Genomic DNA, 22515 nt, shown 5'->3' with positions numbered 1-22515 from the left:
AGTATTTAATCTTTACTAAATCTGGGGATTGACCCCAAGTAAAGATAGGACTGAGCCAACTGAGCTCCCAGCTGACATAGCAACTTACCAGTCATGAATGAACCACCTCAGAGATGGGTCCTCAGGCCCAGGAGGGTCACCCCAGCCAACAGCTGACACCGCTGGAACAGAGATGACAGGTTCCCACTGAGCCCTGCCCAAACTGCAGATTCTGAGCAAATTAAATGATTATCGTTTGGTTAAGTTATAAAGTTTTAGGATGGTTTTTATGCAGCAATGGGCAATCGGGACATTTGATTTCCAGAATGCCACACTCCTAGTTTTCTTCCTGCCTCATTGTCACTTTTTCTTGGTCTCCTTTGATGATTCCTCTTCATCTCTCTGTCATTGTTTTCAGCTTTTATTATGGAAAATTTTACTCATGCACAAAATGGTGAAGTATAACGAACCTCCATGTACCCATTATGCAGCTTTATAGTTATCAGGTCCAATTTTATTTCATTGATGCTCCTACCCACTTCCCTCCATCCCAGCCCATTTATTATTAACCAGATTCTCAGACCATCTTTTTGATATCATATTCTCTTGGTAATCTCATGTAGACTCAAAACTTTGAATTTCCTTCATAACTGAAGACTCAAATTTATTACCTATACTATATCGCTGTGGCTCAAAGCATGGCTTGTGATACTTCAGTGCCTGAATTAAAATCATGGCTCATCCACAGACTGCCTTTGTGAGCTCAGTTACTTAATCTCTAATGCCTCAGTTATCCAGTCTGTGAAATAAGAGATGGAACTGAGCAGAACTCTGCAGGCCATCCTCCCTGCCCCCACAAGTACAAAAGCCTCTCCATGTCCCCTGCCTCCCCTATTTATAGAAAAGCTGAAGTCTTCCAGGCCTCTCTGAGTCACAAAAGTGCAGGCTCAAGCAGCTAATGATTAGGATAATAGTGTCACAGACTCGGTGTTTGATGCACGTGCCTGAGTTGTTTTAGGGAGATTCTAATCGCCACCAGAGGGAAAAAGTTAACTACATGTTGACCAGACTGTAGCTATGACAAAAGCTGCTATATCTTGAGCAGTACTGAACCTATGGCTAGCACAATTCCAAGAACTGGCCTTAGAGAATGAAATTAACCTATAGCTCATAACAATCTATATCTTTGTGGGCATCAGAATAATTGTAGCTTGTTCCACCCATTTATGTAAATGGGCAACTACAACTGTCAGCAAAGAGATGCCACAGACCCATGTTGACATCTTCCACTCTAAGAATACAATGCCCTATGTCACATGAAGTTACAGAAGATGAACCTTTGCTCATGATCCCATAGAAATGGAATGGCATTCTGACAAGTGGGGATTTGTAAGTAGCTTTGGGCAGGAAAGATGCTGTACTCATCTCTGGCCCTAGCACACCTTTCAGATCTTTCATTCATGCATTACCTTGCCTAACCTGTTGCTTCTTTCTATAGATCAAAGAAGTAGAAATAAAGAAGAAGTAATTTATAGATGACCAGATCTCCTCCCTAGCTGCAACTTCAGTAATCTCTTGAACAAACTGTGTGAACAAGCTCACATCTAAGGAAAGATCACAAGAAGTCGACAAACCTGCATGCAGTGGAGGATGGCTGTGACTCTGACCCCCTATCTCAGTGATTAACTGAGAGTACTGCCCTTTTACTCTTTAAAAATTTTCATGACTGAGCAGAATCTCTGGAGGTGATTTTGGGGGAATAGTGAGTCCAACCTTTTCTCCAGATTGCCAACATTATGATTAAGAACAACTTTCCTTTCTACCAACAACTGGTATTGATTTTTGAGTGGTGAGTAGCTGGATCTGAGTTTGGTAACAGTGATGATATTTCCTACTACCTCTTGGGATTGTTGTGAGGGTTAAAGGAGTTAGCAAATGTAAAATACTTGTAACAGTATATACGCATATATACCTATTGGCTTTATTATTGTATCTCTAGGCCAGACCTCGTGCCTGAACTCCAGGCTTATACAACCAGTTGCTTATTTGGCATCCTCACTTTGATGTCAAATAGACATCTCAAATTTATTATTCTAAAATAAAATTCCTGATCTGTCCCTCAAAATGTCATGTAACCCCTCCCTCAGTCTTCTTCATCTCAGTTAATGGCATCTCCATCCTTCCATTTCCCTGGAAAAGGAAATGGCAACCCACTCCAGTATTCTTATTTGGAGAATCCCATGGACAGAGGAGCCTGGTGGGCTACAGTCCATGGGCTTGCAAAGAGTCAGACACAACTGGGTGACTGAGCATGCATACATGCATCTGTCCATTTGCTTAGCCTCAAATGCCATGATGGCATCCTTTCATATCTTATATCTTGCTTTCGTATCTTACATCATATCCTGTGGGCTCTGCTTTCAAAATATATCAGAGCTTTTCACTAGTATTACTCTTGTAGAATCCTCCATCATCTCTCACCTGCCATATTGCAACAGCATTCTCATTGGTCTTCCTGCTTCCACTCTTCCTTCCCTCAGCCTCCCTCAATAGTCTACTCTCAATAGCACAATCAGAATGATCCTTTAAAAAATTTAAGTCAGATCATGTCACTCTTCTGCTCAAAAGTCTCCAGTGGCTTCTAATATGGTTCAAAGTGAACACCAAAGTCCTTACAAACCTCTCTGATCCCATCTCTATACTCACTCATTCTTCTGCAGCCTCACTGGCCTCCTTCCTGTTTCTTGAACCTGCCAGGAGGGCTCCCACCACAGGTCTTTGCAATTCAGCTGTCCCTCTTCTTGAAATTCTCTTTGCCTGGATCTTCACAGCTAACCCTCTCACTTTCTTCATTGGTTTAAATGTTACCTTCTCATTTAATGAACATCCTTCTCAGTCAGTTTGAGTCCTGGCCAACCATCCTACTCCCACCTTTAACACTCTCAGTCGCTCTTACTCTGCTCTACATTTCTCTTTTCCTTGGTATATATCACCTTCTAACATGCGTTATAATGTGCTCAGAGTTTTGTTTATTATTTACGCTTTGTCTCCTCCTATGAAAATGGCCTCCATCATGAGGCCATCTGAATCTGTTGTTCGCTATTGAATTCCAACACCTAGGACAGTACCTGCCACAAAGTATACACTAGATGGATAGAACAGATAGGTAGGTAGGTAGACAGAAAAATAAATTTGTGTTTATTGATTCCTTTTTTAATATTTGTCTATTTATGTGGCTGCACTGGGCTTTGGTTGTGGCTCATGGAATCTTCGTTGTGGCTGTGGGATCTTAGTTCCCCAACCAGGGATTGAATCTGGGCCCCCCTGCATTAGGAGCACAGAGTCTTAACCTCTAGAGCACCAGAGAAGTCCCTAGATCTGTGTTTTAGAAAGATCACTCAGGAAGAGTTTAGATAGTTTGGAGGCAAGAAAGAAAGGAAACTCTTAAGATCTGTTCAATAATCCTCGGAAGAAATGATGATAAGCAACTGAGCTAGAAAAGAGGCAAGAGGAGCAATAAGTATTTGTTGGTAGAACCAATAGAAATGGATGGCAGTCTGTTATGGAGGCAGAGAGAGAGCAACAAGGTTGAGTGGTAACTTTCAGATACTTTCCCCTTTACCCTTTGTTGTTCTTGACTGAGACTTCCCTGTAGTAAAAAACAGATTAACAAGATAAAACCAGACAGAAACTTAATAACGTGTATACCTTATGTATACCTGGGAGATGCCCAGGAAAACTGAGTAAATCTCTCTGAAATGGCCCAAGTCACCACCTGATATATCATCATCAGCTGAAGACAAAAGAAAGCTGTTAAGGGGTGGGGAGGTCAGTTATGGGAAGTTATCAGGAAAAGTAAGATAAACAAGGGTAAGGTTGTTATACAGAATTAAGTGTCCTTCTCCATTGCTAAGAGTCTCTTGTGACCTAGAGTCATCCTTCTCTTTCTGGTACAAAGAGGGAGGTACCTTTACAAGTAGAGGTTTCCCTTACAAAAGAGTAAATTCTACATGTTTAGAAATTCTCCTGTGTACATTTTTTTTTCTATAAAATAATCAGCTTAAAATAATATTTAAGCCAAAGAGGAATATTTAGGGATGGCATATTCTGCTACTCTTCAATTGTCACCTCTTTTTGTTTGTTTCTGCTACTTGCAGTGATGAACTAATAGCAGGACTTTGACAAATAGTTGTGATTGACTGATAGATGGGCTGAAACATATTTTAAAAATGAAAAAAAGTGGGAATTCCCTGGTGGTCCAGTGGTTAAGACTCGGTGCTTTCACCGTCAAGGTTCAATCCCTGGTTGGCCAAAATAAATAAAAATGAAAAACCTTTAGCTAATCACCTCACCCCCCAGTAGTTGCTAATTATACCTGTGACACACTGCTAGATGGCCCTCAATCCTCAATTCATTTCTCCTTTCTTCCATAGTGATAGATTTTTAGCTGGATACATGGTCACTTGGTTAGAAACTGTATTTCCCAGGTACCCTTGCAGTTGGATGAGGTCGAGTCACTGAAGTTGGCCCAAGTGATGAGAGTGAAAGTCATGTGTGCCATTTCTAGAACTTTGCTTTAGAACAGTAGGCCAGTGATCCCATTTGATCCAGCCCCTTGTCCCTTAAGTGAAACAGGACTTTTTCATGAGTCAGACTTTGTTTCAGGAAGGGAGACCCCTTTCAGAGTCCAAGAGGGGGCTCTTGTCTAACACTTGAAAATGAATTGTCTAAGAGGACACACATGCAGACCAAGCAAGAGACTTTACTGGGAAGGTGTGTCCAGGAGGAGAGCAGCAGGGTAATGGAACCCAGGAGAACTGCTCTGCCACATGACTTGCAGTCTTGGGTTTTATGGTGATGAGGTTAGTTTCTGGATTGTCTCTGGCCAATCATTCTGACTCAGTTTCCTTCTTGGTGGCGCAGACATTGCTCAGCCAGGATGGATTTCAGTGAGAAGGATTCTGGGAGTTGGTAGGACATATGGACTGGTATCTTCTCTCTCTTTTGACCTTTCGTGAATTCTTCCTATTGGTGGTAGCTTATTAGTTCTGCCTTCCTTACCAGGACTTCCTGTTGTACGATAGCTCATGCAACTGACCACCATCTTGCCTGGCCAGGGTGAGTGGTTTCAGTGTTTCCTTTAACAACTTGACCATGCAGATTAGGTAAAATGCCCTATAGAGGTGGAAAAAAATTCCCTTCTTTCTTTCTAGGTCTTTCTAGTTCTTTGGTTCTAGATTCTGCTTTAAAATTAAATTGATATAGGACAGATTAATAGACAAACAAATGTTTAATAACATGCAACCTGCACATACTTCCTGTATACATGGGAGATGCCCAGGAAAACTGAGTAACTCAAACAGCTGATGTCATTGCCTTAAAAAACACCTCTTCAGCTGAAGGCCAAAGATTTGGGGAGTGGGGAATCAATGGTTACCTGCACAAGCACAGTAAAAAAAGGTTGTTATGTGGATTTAAGTTGTTACCTTTTCCATTGTTAAAAATTTCTTACTTAGAGTCATTCTTCTCGGTAAGAGTGGGAGACACTTTTACAAATGGAGACTTCCCTTGTGAATGTAATTTTTTTTTTTTTTTACAAAAGGCTAACTTGTACTCAATTTTCAGAGCTTCTGTCACATTTGAAGTTTTTAAAAAAATAACCAGCTTGAAATAATGAATATGCCAAGGAAGCATATTTTGGGGTGGCAAATCTGCTCCCCTTCAGCCCTATACGATGGTAGAGAAATAAGATAGAAGGAACCTGTAGCCAGAGATACCCTGCCAATTACTTGGGAGAGAAGTCTTCTCTAAACGTCCATATTTGGGGATTTCCTTGTTACAAAAGCTTAGCCTTTATCCCGACTAATACAGCAGGTAAATTCAGTTGATGTCTTTGTTCCTTTGTTCCCCCATTATTCAAAGGAAAGATGGGTACATAGAATTGAGAAGTTCTTGAAACACTAATAAAATTATTCTCTTAATTCTGTTCCTTGTGTTGGTAAATGCTTGTTCTCTGAATGTGATAAAGAATTACAGAATCATAAAATTAAAGCAGGATTTGAATCAGGACACTCAAGGTAACTTGATACTTTGATAAATACTGTGGTATTCACAGTGGGTTAATAATTTGGTACAGCAAGAGATATGCTTAATTTTTTCCCATTGTATCTAGTTCTTTCCTTATAGTTTCAATTATTTTTTTCTTTTTAATCTTTTTAGACATTCTTTTTAAAATAGGCTATACCAGATTATTTTACTATCTCAACTATTTGGGTGTGCTAATCCTCCAAAACTTTTTTGTCTGCTCACTCTTTCCCAAGGTAGATTATTTATGCATATGCTTTGTGAGCTCATCTTCAACTGCAGTGGTTTTTTTCTATAAAGTCTTCCTTGCCCTAGAGAATGGTTTTGATTTCTTTTTGACACGTGCCAGTCTGGGACTGGTTTTTATGTTCATTTTCTCAATGTAAATGAGAACTCCTAAACTGGACATGGCACAAATCTGTGTTTTTTATTTTTCACCCAAATATTCTGGGAATAGAAACCCTCTTTTGTGTTCTTTGTCACTTCTCTGATGCTGAAAAACAGACATTTTTAGACCCTTTCCCTTTGGGCATTAAACTTTGTGAGTACCAGCTTTAGTTCAGAATTTCCATTCCAACTTTATGTCTCATATGAGCCCAAGGCCATATCTCCTGACACCTATCACAACTAATATCCTAGCACTTAATGGACTGAGGTCTCTGGTGTTTAGTCCAGTCCCTTCTCTGGGCCACTGTTACTACTCCAACTTTATGTTTCTTTTTTATTTCTGATACCGGGGGTATCCTTTCTTTGAATCTCAACTATATTAAAGACATTGTTTGTTATATTATGTCAGACATTTTTAGTCTGTAAGATGAAGGGGTTCTGTGTTGGCTTTGTTGGCCACATGCTGGCATAAGATGCCCTTAAGTACTTTTTAGTATTTAGCTAGCAGAAAGACTGAGGTCTTTTTGTTTGTCTTTTTGTTCTTTGGTTTATCCCCGGCACCACAAACAGAACACAGCATATAGAGATCATTTGGTGTATTTGTATTGAGTGAATTAATGAATGCTGGGTGGCGGGACTCAGCCTCTCCTGGACATTCTAGTTCTGTATTCAAATATGCAAACCTCACCCTACAAAACAAGAGTCCGCTAGTCATCCCAGTCTCACCTCATTAGAACACAACTGAGGGCTTGTCCATCATGACTTTGTCATAGCCCTGTGAATCTCTTTCTCTCACCTCCAGCAGCATTTAAGGCATTGCTTTCAGACACACTCAGTATATTCCCCAAAAGGAGGCCTGATAAATATAATTTTCAATAACCTGGGGTTATATTTTCAGTGGAATTTGAGCTCCCAGTCATGTTATAGTTCCTGGTTAAGGCTGTAGTTCTGGGCCTTACCTGGCTTGTTCATCTCAGAATGGAAGAAGCCAAAGTCTTTCTATACATTTGTTCATACACAGCTTTTGGAAAGGGAGATTAACTTATGGTCAACAGAATTAGTACTTTCCATGTGATTGTGAGAACCGAATCAAAAAATTTTTCACTAGGCAATTAGTGGCTTTCTAGAAACCTTGAAAAATGTGTAAGACTGGTTCCTAAGACTTTCTGCAACTTTAGAGTATTGCAACTATCCAGGTACTGAAGGGGTCAGAGTTCTCTTACTGCCACGTACATGAGGGTCTTTCACCTCCAATGAGCCAAAGTACTAGGTAAAATATTAAGCCAACAAGAAAGGCATGTTTTATTGTGTTTTACATTTTATAGAGCTCTGTGTACCATTAACAGTGAGGCAGTCTTAGCTTCATATTGACTCTGCCACTTACTAACTTTATGCCTTTAGCAAGTCACTTGACCTCTTGGAATCTCAGTTTTTTCATCACAAAGAAACAATACTCATTTTATGAGGGTAGTTATGAAGATTAAGTAATGTAATAGTAGTGAAATACTTAGCACAGAACCTTGCACTAATAGACACTCACTATATTCTGCTGCTGCTGCTAAGTCACTTCAGTTGTGTCTGACTCTGTGCGACCCCATAGACAGCAGCCCACCAGGCTCCCCTGTCCCTGGGATTCTCCAGGCAAGAACACGAGTGGGTTGCCATTTCCTTCTCCAATGCATGAAAGTGAAAAAATAAAGTGAAGTCGCTCAGTCATGTCTGACTCCTAGCGACCCCATGGACTGCAGCCCACCAGGCCCCTCCGTCCATGGGATTTTCCAGGCAAGAGTACTGGAGTGGGGTGCCATTGCCTTCTCCGCACTACATTCTAGGTACCTTTATTCCTATCTACTTTCCTATCCAGGCTCAGTACTTGTACAAAGGGATAGTCTACCCACTCCCTTCTCCAGCATATCTTCCCGACCCAGGAATCGAACTAGAGTCTGTTGCATTGCAGGTGGATTCTTTAATAACTGAGCTATCAGGGAAGCCCCAATATTGCATAGAACTTCCATTTATTTATTTATTTGGCTACACCTTCATTGTGGGATCTTTGATCTTCGTTGCAGCATGTGGGATCTTTAGTTGCAACATGCAAACTCTTAGTTGCAGCGTGAGGGATCCAATTCCTCCCTGGATTTTGAGCTTGGAGTCTTAGCCACTGGACCAGCCAGGGAAGTCGCACAGAGAACTTCTTTTTAAACTTGGGAAACTCACTTCTCAAGAACCACAGACTTGAACCAGAAAGTTGTCTGTACACTAAGTTATTGTTAATCAAATCCTATTTAAAATGTGCAGAGGAGGTTTTTCAGAGTCTCCATTCCCTAAAAGTCACTGTGGATTAGGGTTAGGGGTTAGGGTTAGGGTTTAACTTGACTGGATCCAGAGGAACTGAACTATGATAACACGCAGATGCATCACTATTCTATGGAAATAGTGTCAGACTTCAGATTAAGGAGGGGTTAAGGAGAAAGGCATGATAGTTCCTGTTGAGAGTGATGGGACTGCTGATCCACTGGTTGAGGAGGGAGAGTAAGAGTAAGAGGAGTTTATGGGGCGTGGTGCAAGTTAAGGGGAAGAAACTCTGGATCAACTGAGAACCTACTGGAGGAACATTAAAAACAGACAAGGAAAAAAAAAACAGTTATAAAGATAAGACAAAGCACTTATAATAATAGCTGCCATTTCAAAAACTCCCGTTGGTTAAGCTCCTGTTATGTAACAGGCCCAGGCCTGGATGCTTTATCAACGCTCAACGTATCCTCTTATTCTCCAATCAACTGGGTATTATAATGTCCAATATTGATGGGAAAATGGAAGCTCTGGAATATTACAGTGACTTGGCTACTAAGTCGTGGAGTCAGAATTGGGATTCGGACACCAGTACCCATTTTCTTTCCATGAGGTGTAAGTGCCCAGGACCACAAGAGACTCTTCTCAGAGGGTCTCCAAATGCTGGTGAAAGATTTTTACCTAAAACTGAGAAAGGAAGAATTAAAGTTGTGGAGAAATAACAATGGGTACCCTTCCTCAAACAGTATGCAAAGGTTGGTAGCCAACTTGCATCAGGCTGTTGAGTATGATCTTAAATGTGGAGCTTGGCAGAAAGAGGAGGCTGGGAATAGTTTGCTCATTGAAAGAGAAATAAAATGCTTCTCTTTGATCTCTCCGAATGTTGGCAGAAGAAAATTATCCAAAGCACATAGTAGCAGGAACCAACCTGGGAGCTGTCATTTTACCACAGGGGTTTGCTATACAGGAATCCTGTGGTGAATCTTGAAGAAGGTGTAAACAACATCCTTTCTCCAATTTATCTTTTCTATAAATCTGACTTTTTATGTCTTAGATTCTTTGACAGTAAATTGAAACCATAAAGAAAAATTTAAAAATATCTACCAAATGTCTTATTTATTTTGAACAATATTCAACATCATAAAACTACAGTGTTGGGAAGATCTATGGATACCTCCTCAACATTTGTCATGATTTGTAACAGAAAATAAAGTGTTAATTGAAAAACAGTTTTTTGGCACATCACTTTTATTTTTAAAACTTAAAGTAAACTGGCAATCTGAATTCAGCAGTTTTTACCCTAGCAGGCCTGGAAACAATGTGATATATATTTAATCATAAAGAATGCCACCCAGTGGTAACTGTGGTACTGGGATTATGATTATGTTTTAATTCATTTTGTGCTGAAGGGCATGACCATTTACAGAGCTGTCCTATAAAACATGCCATGTACTAGTCACCTCATGTTATCAGCCTCCTCCTGGAGGAACAGTGGATTTTCTTCCAGTTCACGCTGTGCAATCTCTTCCTCGTGTGTGTGAACTTTGCAGGACGTCAAGTGCCCCATTAAAAATGAATGGAGTATTTGAGGGGCCTTTGCAAATCCTCTAATGATCTTCCCCTTTGAACAGACAGCATTTTATTGTGTAAATTACAAAACAACACAGAGCCTGGCATAAAGAAATGGGGGAACTGGCATTAAACCAAGAAAAAACTGGACCTCAGTCTAAGAACTCGGGAAACATTCAAATGTCACAACAGAATTGTTCCTTTGAGTTGCATAGAAACACTGACAGACTAGGAAATCCTTTATAATGTGAAGTTGGGTGCTAGGTCTTACTCTCAGGTAGAACCCAAGTGAACATCATTGTTCTCACTGTTGGGCCTTATCCTCTGTCTTCTCAATAGTATTATGATCCCCTTTCCCACACCATCCCCCCTTCAGTCAGTCACCACCCCCTTCAGCAGCATCTCTTATCCGCTATATTATTGATATCACTAATACTTGATGTTGCTATGTTTATTTCTTTTCAGCTGAGCTTCCATCAGTTCAGTTCAGTTCAGTCGCTCAGTCATGTCTGACTCTTTGCGACCGCATGTACCGCAGCACGCCAGGCCTCCCTGTCCATCACCAACTCCCAGAGTCCACCCAAACCCAGGTCCATTGAGTCAGTGATGCCATCCAACCATCTCATCCTCTGTCATTCCCTTCTCCTCTTGCCTTCAATCCTTCCCAGCATCAGGGTCTTTTCAAATGAGTCAGCTCTTCTCATCAGGTGGCCAAAGTATTGGAGTTTCGGCTTCAACATCAGTCCTTCCAATGAACACCCAGGACTGGTCTCCTTTAGGATGGACTGGTTGGATCTCCTTCAGTCCAAGGGACTCTCAAGAGTCTTCTCCAACACCACAGTTCAAAAGCATCGATTCTTCTGTGCTCAGCTTTCTTTATAGTCCAACTCTCACATCCATACATGACCACTGGAAAAACCATAGCCTTGATTAGACAGACAGACCTTTGTTGGCAAAGTAATGTCTCTGCTTTTTAATATGCTGTCTAGGTTGGTCATAACTTTCCTTCCAAGGAGTAAGCATCTTTTAATTTCATGGCTGCAATCACCATCTACAGTGATTTTGGAGCCCAGAAAAATAAAGTCAGCCACTGTTTCCATTGTTTCCTCATCTATTTGCCATGAAGCGATGGGACCAGATGCCACGATCTTTGTTTTCTGAATGTTGAGCTTTAAGCTAACTTTTTCACTCTCTTCTTTCACTTTCATTAAGAGGCACTTTAGACCTTCTTCACTTTCTGCCATAAGGGTGGTTCATCTGCATATCTGTGGTTATTGATATTTCTCCTGGCAATCTTGATTCCAGCTTCTGCTTCCACCAGCCCAGCGTTTCTTATGATGTACTCTGCATATAAGTTAAATAAGTAGGGTGACAATATACAGCCTTGACGTACTCCTTTTTCTATTTGGAACCAGTCTGCTGTTCCATGCCCAGTTCTAACTGTTGCTTTCTGACCTGCATACAGATTTCTCAAGAGGCAGATCAGGTGGTCTGGTATTCCCGTCCCTTGAAGAATTTTCCACAGTTTATTGTGATCCACACAGTCAAAGGCTTTGAAAGAGATCAGCCCTGGGATTTCTTTGGAAGGAATGATGCTAAAGCTGAAACTGCAGTACTTTGGCCACCTCATGCGAAGAGTTGACTCATTGGAAAAGACTCTGATGCTGGGAGGGATTGGGGGCAGGAGGAGAAGGGGATGACAGAGGATGAGATGGCTGGATGGCATCACCGACTCGATGGACGTGAGTCTGAGTGAACTCTGAGAGTTGGTGATGGACAGGGAGGCCTGGCATGCTGCGATTCATGGGGTGGCAAAGAGTCGGACACGACTGAGCGACTGATCTGATCTGATCTGATGATTAGTGATGTTGAGTACTTTTCCTGTACTTTGTCATTTTTCTGTCTTCTGTGGAAAATTGTCTATTTAGATCCTCTACTCATGTAAAACTTTTTTTTTGCTATTGGGTTATATGAGTTCTTTATATATTTTGGATATTAACCCCTCATCAGATAAGTGATTTGCAAATATTTTCTCCCTTTTGGTAGGTTGCCTTTTTGTTTGGTTGATTTCCTTTGCTGTGTAGAAGCTTTTTAGTTTGATGCTGTCCTTCTTACTTATTTTTGCTTTTGTTGCCTTTATTTTTTGTGTCAAATCCACAAAATAATTGCCAAGATCCACTCATTCATTCATTCACTGGTACCTTCAAGTTATTTTTTGGCTCTTCCCTTATTTGTCATATTTTGGCTTGACATCCCAGATACTCTATTCCTCTTCTGCTTCATCCACCCATTCAGGTGAATGAATCTACTACATTCAGGACCACTCACTATCTTCCTGGGCCACCAACTTTCTCCTGAAAGAGAGGACACAATTGACCCTCCAATCCTTCTTGTTCTCCATACTCTACAAAGATTGTTACCCCAAACTTCATCAAAGCTATGTCCTTGTGAAAGAATAGCCCTCTTCCAGTTGCCTGTGCTGACAGCAGCCTCAACCTACACCTGAGTGAATTTGTCTTCATGGCATTTTCTGGCTTTTCTGAGGCTGTGAAAGGGGTGGGACCATCTGTGATTAGCATAAAGAAAGCAGCATGATTTATGAAACATCTGATTCTTAGACAGTATCCCCAGGGTGGAGATAGCCTGGGGCTTATTGATTTTCATGACTTTCTGCTTATTTGGAAAAGGGCCTTTTTTGACATTATATGGTTTTACAATTTCTATTTAAGGGTGTACATCTGGGTATATTATTGTTATTGTTTTCATTTTAGATAGCAAGTAATATGAGTGAACAACATGGCTTTCATGCCATAAAATTGTTAGTTTATTAAAACTGTCATCTGGCACTTAGATTTGAATTATTTATATATTTTTTCATAAAGTGCTGACAGTGATAACAGGACCAGAACCATAGTCTGGCTTAGGAAGGTGATTGACTCCTCTGCTTCTCTTGCCCTTAGGGAAAGTTGCAGACAGCATTATCTTTGTCATGACTTGTCACTTTATATATACCGACTACTTACAGGTGCATTACAACTATAGGAGTTAGAAAGAGAAGCAGTACACCTCTTTCCTTGTGTCTTCGGGTCAAAGTGTGCCTAAATTCTGATAAAGGCTCACCCGTCAGAAGAGGCAGAATGTCGAGAGTCCATCCCAAGGAGTTATTTTATGGCTTCTTAATAGGATTAAGAGACCAATCCTAAAACTTCACAATATAACTAATTATACTTGGTCTACATACAGACTCAACTTGTATCTTGGTGTCTCATTAATCTCCTCTTTCTCATTCATTCACTGGTACCTTCAAGTTATTTTTTGGCTCTTCCCTTATTTGTCATATTCTGGCTTGACATCCCAGATACTCTATTCCTCTTCTCCTTCATCCACCCATTCAGGTGAATGAATCTACTTCATTCATGACCACTCACTATCTTCCTGGGCCACCAACTTTCTCCTGAAAGAGAGGACACAATTGACCCTCCAATCCTTCTTGTTCTCCATACTCTACACAGATTGTCACCCCAAACTTCATCAAAGCTATGTCCTTGTACACTGATTGGGATGAATGGCCTGCAACCAGTAGGGAGACTTAGAAACAAATATAACTTTCCAGTGGAAGTTGAGGAATGATATTGTATCTGGGGCTCTTCTGTCTTTTTGTCTCTTCATCATTGTGATCCAGAAATCTGCTTTTGCCAACCCTGATTCAGCCTGCTTCACAATTGCAAGGAAACAAAGTCTGTGGAGAGGAGAGACCATTTTAACTAGGTGACATAGCCTGAGGATAGAAATAGAAGTGAAACCAAGAAGGTATGTTTGGTGAACTGGCTTGACTAGAGTTCATGTTTCAAGTTGGAGAGTTTCAAGTAGGAGGAACATAAATGATATAAGAATATTAAAGACCATTAAATAATTTGGAACTTGATAGCTAGAAATCATTAGAGATATTTTTATGATATTACTGATTTTTAGGATAATCATTTACTGAGTAAAGAGTGTAAAAAGCTCTGCGTATGATGGTAGAATGTTTTTTTCCCTTGAAGTTCTCTCAATTATTGCTTTATTTAGAGACTGTGTTATTCATTGCCATGCAACTTGAGAACTATTATATCTTCCTTGTAAGCTGACTTTTATTATATAGTGATCTCTTACCTGGAATGATGAATTTTCCTTTAAATCTACCTTGTATGATATTAATACTGTAACACAAGTTTTTCTTCCTTCCTTCCTGTTTTTCTTCCTTTCTTTCCTCCTTCCTTCTTTATTTCTTTTCCCCATAGTGAAATATTCTCTTTGGCTTCGGAACATCTTAGAGTTTTGCCTCCTACTTTTCTGATCTATCCTCACTGTGTCTTTCCTTTTTTCCCCTCCTCCTCCTGGTTACACTGAAAACCCAGGCCTTGTGCATTTGTGTACCTGGACATACATGCTAACTTGTGTTGCTAATTATTTTATCCTAAGAGAGTTTATCTTATGGTTTTAGCTGTCACCCTATCTTTGAAGCTAGACCTCACATCTTCTCTCCAGTCTTATGTTTCTGTCTCTCAGCCTACCTCCATTATCTTCCTCCCAAAAATGAACCTCTTCCCTATATCATCTACCCCATTATCTTTTTGTCTTGGGCTTGGAGCCTTGGAATCATCTTCTTTTCTCCTTTATTCTCTATATTGTGCTGTCATAAATCCCCTGGTCCTAGATGGAATGCTAACAGAATCTCAACAGTAAGTTCACAGGGAAGGAGCAAAGCCAGAATCCAGGCGGATGGGTAACTAATAACTAAAGTCTTACAGATTATCTTCTGTAATTCTCTGTCTTATCCTCAATTTTCACTCCTTTGAAGCCTTGGATACAATAACTGTCCTGGAAAGTATTCTAGTCCAAGATTCCAAAATTCTTAATCAGAATCTTTTTGGTGGAAGTGACATTCAGTGAAAATATCTGGCAACATTTTCCCCAGTTGGAAAAGAATTGAAGATCAGACAAAGATTCTGGGAAGCCATGACTCCACAGTGGGTACACCATGTGTTGATAGCTTGGAAAAGGGCTGGTGGGATGTGCCTGTCCCAGTGAGGATAACTTCTTCCTAATTAGACTATTGTTTCCCAATTCTCCCTGAACCCCACGATGAACTTTAAAAAAGAAAATAAGTTCTCCCTAGAAGATTTTCCTTTCCTTTTCTCTTCCCTGTATGAGCAGCATGGATGAAAGAGTTCTGTGATTGAGTTGAGATTCTCATCTAACTATTGGGCCCTGACAGCAGGTATTGAGCATCACTATTGGTTGCCGTATAAGGAACCGAGTGGGGTTTGCAGTTTTAAATGTTATTGTTTTTCTCTATAGTAATATCCCTGTAATCCCCTTGGTTATCCCTTTCCAGTGATATAAAATGCTCTGACTTGTGTGAGAAGTCTCTAACCTTTAGAAACCCTCACTCAGCTTTCTTTTACTGGAGAATTGATTTTCATTCTGAGAAAATGCTCCTTCCTTTTTCTGAATAGTGAACCGAGAGTCCTTAAGTAGAATGGAGGGAGATGGGAGTGGGCAGGTCAAATTTGCCATTCTGTCCCCCAGATGAATGAGGAATCTAGTTCTCTGGAATCTAGAGTTTCAGGGCTCTGCCTGAAAGGGAAAAGGCGTTCCTTGGTTATTGTAACCTATTTAAATATTCCAATATTCTGTGGAACTTGCAGTCACTTGAGATTTTTCTAAGAAAAGAAAAAGAAAGTCTAAATATAATCCTAAAAGGCAGTTAACCTGACAACAAAGCACACCCAGTTGCAGAGGTTATTTCTTTGTAAATTGGCGAAATAGGCAAAAATCTTCCCTGGTATTACTGGCTGTAGCTACTGCTATACTTTATTTCATGCTCTCTCTTCCTGGCAGCATCATTGGTCTTTTTCCATGTGGGGTTCCTCAAACCTTATGCCCAGGGGCACACACATGCTACTCCTCTTATCTGGAAAGCTCTGCTCCATTCTCCCCAAGTTCTCTTTGCTGCTGCTGCTAAGTCGCTTCAGTCATGTCCGACTCTGTGCGACCCCATAGACGGCAGCCCACCAGCCTCCCCCGTCCCTGGGACTCTCTAGGCAAGAACACTGGAGTGGGTTGCCATTTCCTTCTCCGATGCAGGAAAGTGAAAAGTCAAAGTGAAGTCGCTCAGTCGTGTCCGACTCATAGCGACCCCATGGACTGCAGCCCACCAGGCTCCTCCATCCATGGGATTTTCCAGGCAAGAGTCCTGGAGTGGGTGCCATTGCCTTCTCCGAGTTCTCTTTGCACCTGCCCGCAAAAAGCAGCTTGACAACACTTCACAGAGATAGCCTGAATGCCAGCTCTTCCATTATGCCCTTGGTTCTTCCTCTCAACTTCTCAACTTTCAAAACCTGTTAGCAGTGTATCAGGTCCACTGTGCTCTAATGGGGGACAGCAGGGAATGCTGGGCCAGGCTCTTTGACGGGTAATGGGAAGGGATTTCTCCTGATCCGCCCACACTCTGTCATCCCATCGACCAGCAGCGGCTGGTGGTGAAGGCCAATCATGCACCATGAGGCTCGCCTCAGCTGAGCTGCGCAGATGCAGCCTGCAGCAAGCAGTGTCTTGTGTCATACTTTCCTGTCCTTCATCTTTATGAATGTTTGACTTCATCTTTTCTCCCTGGTGGCAGGTGCTTCTATAGACTTTGTGCTTGCGTATATTAAAGAACGTTGCTTTGTTGAAAGAGGATAATAAGCAGCTAACATTATTGAGAACTTACAACTTGTAGGCATTTTTATAAGCATTCTTTAATGTGTATTCAATTCATTAACTTATTTAATCCTCCCAACAAATACTATGAGGTAGGTACTATTCCATTTTATAATTGGGTAAATCAAAGCACAGAGAGATTCAGTTACTTTCCTAGGGCCACACAGCTCATAAATGCCAAAGCTCAAGCTCCTAACCCTGAGACTATGGTCACTTTAGACTTCGGAGTCATACAAGATATGCAGGGCTTAATAAACATTGACTGGACTTATGAGGAAGTTCAGTCATCTGATATCATCATTAAACTTGATTTGAAGAAGTGGCTGAAAGTTTATAGAGCTTAGAAATTTAGCTCTGGATGAGACCTTAGGGGTCATGTCATCAGGGAACCTGAGGCCCTGGAGCAGTTGTATGAGAGTACTGTGTGCTTTGTCTCATCTGACCTGAATCTTCCTGTCGAGGCTCCCAATAGGAATGAACAGGGAGCAGTGCTTAGTTTGTGTCGTGTGCTCACAACATTCCAGGTGCCAAACAGAATTCTTAGAAAGTGAAAGTTTTGCCCCTTGAGGGTTTTATGTACTAGGACATGGCTGTGGTTTTAGCATTTTAATTATTCAAATCATAAGAAGGTAAATATGTACAATAATTAAAACCTTTCTTATTTTATATAAAAGGGAAACTTTGGAAACTTAGATTTAGAAACGAACTTTTATTTAGAAATGTCGTTGCATCTGACAAAGTTCACTATCTAAATCTGAAACTTTCAGGATTGTTCACTATCTAAATCTGAAACTTTCAGGATTGTTTTAATAAAATTTGAAAAAGTAATTTGTCATACTGATCTATAAAAGTGTGAATTACTCTGGGGATTAGCAGGTGAGTTTCTGCAGTAATTAGGTGTGCCAGAAATAATTCCCCGCTTCCCTCCCCCTCTTCCTCTCTCCTTTTCTACATTTCCTTGCATTCATCCTGGCCTCTCAGGTCATTCTTCCAGGATTGTCTAATGTAATGAATTTCTCTTCCTCTACCCTAGAAAGTACCACTGTTTCCATTATCTCTTGGAGCTATATGTGTGCGTGCATTTTGTTAATCTTGTAGTATTTCAAAGAACTATAAAAACCTAAAATCAGAAATGAACACAGAAAGGGTATTCTAATGGAACAATTTTTTTTTTTCTTGACCTGAGGGTTAATCAGGATCCTTCTCTCCATAATTTTTCAACTTCTCCGTTGCAACTTTTTTCCTAATCCATGAGTGCACTCTTTGGACTTTGATGAAATGTGAGGCTTTCTGGTGAAAAATGCAAACTGACCAGCAGTCATAAGCCCTGTGTTCAAGTCTCTGTTTTTTCACTTGCCAGCTGGGGAATTGAGTCTTCACTAAGCCATGTGTAAAATAGAGAGAGGAATATTTGCCCTGCCTACCTCATCAGGGCTGCAGAGTGTACCAAATTAAATAAACAGAGTAGAAAAGTTTTGAACAAGTCTTAGGTTTTATTCTGAAGAAGGTGACAACTACCAGGTTTTGAGTGCCAGGAGCCAGGTGTTCTACATGCATTATTGTTGTTTCTGCAACAAGCCTGAAATCTGTTTGCCTTTTTTTATAGATGACAAAAGTGAGGCTTGAGAGATACAGTGAATTTCCCAAGATTACATCACAGTGGAAAATCACAGTGGAACCAATTTCTTTTATAGCAAATTGTTTCCTTAATTAATGTAAGGCCTTTGTTCTGAGTTCCAGTTCTTGCAGATAAATAAACTATATATAAGTTTGGCCAGAAGTGTACTAACTTTAGGCTGTACTGCTTTGCTTTGGGCCCTTTTAATTATAAGAAACGTTAGGTTTCAGAGAGATTTCGGAGGAATCCAGAGACAGAAATTGAATTATAGTTGGGTCTAAAGGGAAGCTGTAATGGACCGAGGCCATTCTTGTCTCCCTCCTACTTCTTTCTCTGGCCTCACAAACAAAACATTCCTTTTGTATGTTGCCTCCACCCTCTTTATTGCCTGGCTCCCTTATAACCACATCTATGTGGCCTATAATAAGGACTCCAGACCTCTTACATCACGGCACCTTTTGATATGTCCAGTTGGCTTTTACCCCTACTGATAACTGAAAATTTCCCTAGAGTCTTTTGGTTCGGTTTCCTAACGGGAGGAATTTGACTGGCCAAACTCATCTGTTTTATTCAGATTCCAGGTCATTGATTGCTGACAGGCCCATGAATTGGCTGCCTTTGCATTAGATGTCTTCCTTTGGTTATGTCCATTTAGGAAAAGTGGTAGGAAGAGTAGGAAACGAGAGTTAATATGACAGCTATATCACTTATATCTATTATAAGAAGGTATTTGTTTTTACAGTTCCTAATTTTTCCCAATCTTATTAAAATATAAAATTGACATATAATGTTAATATTTTACTATTATATTTTAGCCTTTGTTCCTTTGCTCCAAAATACTCCTGCTTCTAACATATTCTCCATATTTGGATTCCAAGTGATTCAGACTTTAAGGTATAGACTCTAGGAAACACTGCAGCTTGTCTTCATCTTCTGAATCAGTATTACTTATGTTGGTTCTGTAGTTACATATGTCATTACTTTATGTGTTTTTGAAGAAGATAGTAAAACATAGTACTTCAAAGATCTTCTTTCTATTAATGGAAGCAACCATGTCCTCAAATTATTGCTGAATTATCTATAATTTAAAAGGTTATCAAAATAAGAAGTGCAAGGATCTCTAAGGACTGTGGATGCATGGAAAGTGAAAAGAATGGTTCATTCTCTAGGAGGGTCTGCAGAATTTGGAACTGTGAACAGACCTTTAGATTTGCTTCCTTTTCCCCACACTTCCTGGTTTGTTTGGTTTTTTCCTCTTTGCTGTTGCTCTGCAAATGTATAATGTACACCTAAGCATAATGTGACTTTCTTTTGGCCACCTCATGCGAAGAGTTGACTCATTCGAAAAGACCCTGATGCTGGGAGGGTTTGGGGGCAGGAGGAGAAGGTGATGACAGAGGATGAGATGGCTGGATGGCATCACCAACTCTATGGACATGAGTTTGAGTGAACTCTGGGAGTTGGTGATGGACAGGGAGGCCTGGCGTGCTGTGATTCATGGGGTCACAAGGAGTCGGACACGACTGAGAGACTGAACTGAACTGAACTGAAGCATAATGTGACTTTTTTTTGGTTAGATACAAAAATCTATATATGTCATTTTATATCAGTGATTTCAATCCTTTTAATCCTTTGACACATATAGAAAATTGTACAGTTTGTACAGCACAGTAACAAAAGATGGAATTGATTTGAAAATGTTCTATGTTGTTTAGTCACTAAGTTGTGTCTGACTCTTTTGGACTTTAGCCCGCCAGGCTTTTCTGTCCATGGGATTTCCCAGGCAAGAATACTGGAGTGGGTTGCCATTTCCTTCTTCAGGGGATCTTCCTGACCTCGGGATCGAACCCAGATCTCCTGCATTGACAAGTGGATTCTTTACCACTGAGCCACCAGGGAAGCCTGAAAATGTTTTGTAGGGTTTAGCAAAATATTTATTACACATTCTTCATTTTATATAATTATAAAAATATATAAAACATTAGATAAAACATTATTACATTTTTATATGCCTAGTTAAAATGTTTTCACATTTTTATATGATAAACTTTTTTTCATAAACATAACCTTTTTGTATCAAATTTTATATTAGAAATGACTATATACCATTCCTGATCAAGACTTATTAATAATGATTTCTTCTAATCTCTCCAAATTGTTGTTATAAAAAAAAAGCAATGAGAAACTTTGGCCAAATGACAAAAATTACTTAAGACATTTAAAAAGCAATTCAGTTGAAATTATTCTGAAATCTTTTAAAGTTCTTTATTTCACTGACCAATGTAATGTTGAAATTTCTGATTCTAGCTCATGCTGGTGGGTTCTAGCTTGACTTTGCTCTTCCTCATTTACACCTGTTTTGCCTCCTTTGTGGACCTCACATCCACTATTAGATACTAAAATTAGAGCTTTATAGAGACTGCTTAGCCAGCCACCACAATTGTATAAGGTCAAACCTGTAACAAATCTATCATCTGTGTATATATGCATGTATCTCTCTATGATCTATCTAACAGTCAATATATCTATCCAGCTAGCTAGGTCGCTGATCTCCTAGTGAATGTTCTGCCTCAAGGACTGAACTCAGACTTTGGCAAAAGACAAATCCAAACAAAAATTCACATAATGAGTGGTTTAAAATTCACTATGCCAATGAACTGTTAGAGCAGTTACTTGCCTCTAGCTTGGCAATTACTCAAGTGCACACTGCAGCCATGAAATTAAAAGATGCTTACTCCTTGGAATGAAAGTTATGACCAACCTAGATAGCATATTAAAAAGCAGAGACATTACTTTGCCAACAAAGATTCATCTAGTCAAGGCTATGGTTTTTCCAGTAGTCAAGTATGGATGTGAGAGTTGGACTACAAAGAAAGCTGAGCACCGAAGAATTGATGGTTTTGAACTGTGGTGTTGGAGAAGACTCTTGAGAGTCCCTTGGACTGCAAGGAGATCCAACCAGTCCATCCTAAAGGAGATCGGTCCTGGGTGTTCATTGGAAGAACTGATGTTGAAGGTGAAACTCCAGTACTTTGGCCACCTGATGTGAAGAGCTGACTCATTTGAAAAGACCCTGATGCTGGGAAAGATTGAAGGCAGGAGGAGAAGGGGACGACAGAGGATGAGATGGTTGGATGGCATCACTGACTCTATGGATATGAGTTTGGGTAGATTCCAGGAGTTGGTGATGGACAGGGAGGCCTGGTGTGCTGTGGTCCATGGGGTTGCAAAGATTCAGATATAACTGAGCTACTGAACTGAACCGAACATTAGTCACAAACAGACAAAAGCACTGGTGTTGGATTAAAGATTGCTATGAATTCTTTGACACTCTTCCCATTGAGAAGTGGGGTCTGTTTTTTCTTTCATTGAATATGGGCTGGCCTGTGACTTCTGTGACCAGTTGAGCTGGAAAGAGTGGTACTATATCATTTCCAGGCCTATTCTCTAAAAGGATTTGGCAGCTTCTAACCATGTTACATCCCCTAACTATGTAATAGGTTAGGGGATGGAGGAAATAGGGAGATGCTGGTCAAAGTATACATGTCTTCAATTATAAGATGAATAATTTCTGAGGATCTCATGTACATCATGATGACTCTAGTTAATAATACTGTATTGTATACTCGAAATTTGCCTGAAATTTGCCAAGAGAGTAGATTTTAAGTATTCTGAGAGCAAAGGCAGCTGATTAGCACAATAATAATGACTAACTCAAAGTTTTGAAAGAATAGAATTATGTAAGTAATAAAAGACATAAGATGGGAAAGGGTGATCAAGCAGATAAAAAATTAGTAAGAATGTAGCAAATTTGAGCAACATAATTAAGAAGTTTGATTTAA

The sequence above is a fragment of the Bos grunniens genome, chromosome 17, assembly GCF_055505025.1.
Source record: "Bos grunniens cultivar Pamir isolate PY7600 chromosome 17, Bosgru_T2T1.0, whole genome shotgun sequence".
Taxonomy (NCBI): Eukaryota; Metazoa; Chordata; class Mammalia; order Artiodactyla; family Bovidae; genus Bos; species Bos grunniens.
This window is presented reverse-complemented; position numbering follows the sequence as displayed.